The sequence below is a fragment of the Echinops telfairi genome, unplaced genomic scaffold (genome assembly GCF_000313985.2).
Source record: "Echinops telfairi isolate 266 unplaced genomic scaffold, ASM31398v2 ScPeMD7_5868;HRSCAF=6743_0, whole genome shotgun sequence".
Lineage (NCBI taxonomy): Eukaryota > Metazoa > Chordata > Mammalia > Afrosoricida > Tenrecidae > Echinops > Echinops telfairi.
Genome location: NW_022109767.1, coordinates 8,786,934 through 8,787,743, shown reverse-complemented (window position 1 = coordinate 8,787,743; position 810 = coordinate 8,786,934).

The window sequence follows — 810 nt, the reverse complement described above, 5'->3', positions numbered from 1 at the left end:
ACTATCTCCTACAGGGTTGTTATGAGTAGCAATCAACTCAATAACAGTGAGAATAAGTAAAAGGAACCAAGAATCCTGAGCTAATTGGCTGATTCTACCAAGGTGGGTCTACAAAAACGCAAAACTGTGAAGTTCTGAAAAACCACAAGGAAGGGGTATGTCAGAAGGACAACCCCAAAGAGCTCCCAGGGGTCAAAGACGGAACAATCGGAACAAGAAACAAGCAATGTTGTCTACATTATCATCTAAAGCCTTGCATCGATTTGCATGGCTCCATATTGATATAAATGGATGAACTAGTAAATAAATAAATTAGGAGAGGGGACATACATTCCAGAGAGAAAAAAATTCCAAATGATAATGTAGCTACGCCCATCCCCCATGCCAAGCCTCTAAGAGAGAGTAGACTGGATTCAGCCCCTGGCTCCTAAAATATCCGCTCTGGGAGAAAGAACTGGTAAGCTCACAATGCAGAGGTCTGGGAGAGACTCCTTCACTTAATATGATGTTGAAGGTGAGCATCAGCAGTTGCGAGTCACGTGGACAGCATGGGTTTCCCAGGAGCACGTGATAGCACCGGCACTTTGTCTTCCCAAACACTCACCACCACAGGCTAAGCACGAGGAAAGCATCGAGGGACGTTCTACAACACACAACGCTATTTTAATTTTTCTACAAACCTAAAATTATTCCACAGTGAACATTTGTATTAGTCTAGGTACTTTAGAAAAACAAATCCACAGAAACTGATGTGTAAGAGAGAGTTTTATAGAAAGGGTAAGTGTGCATCAAGAAAACATCCCAACCCAG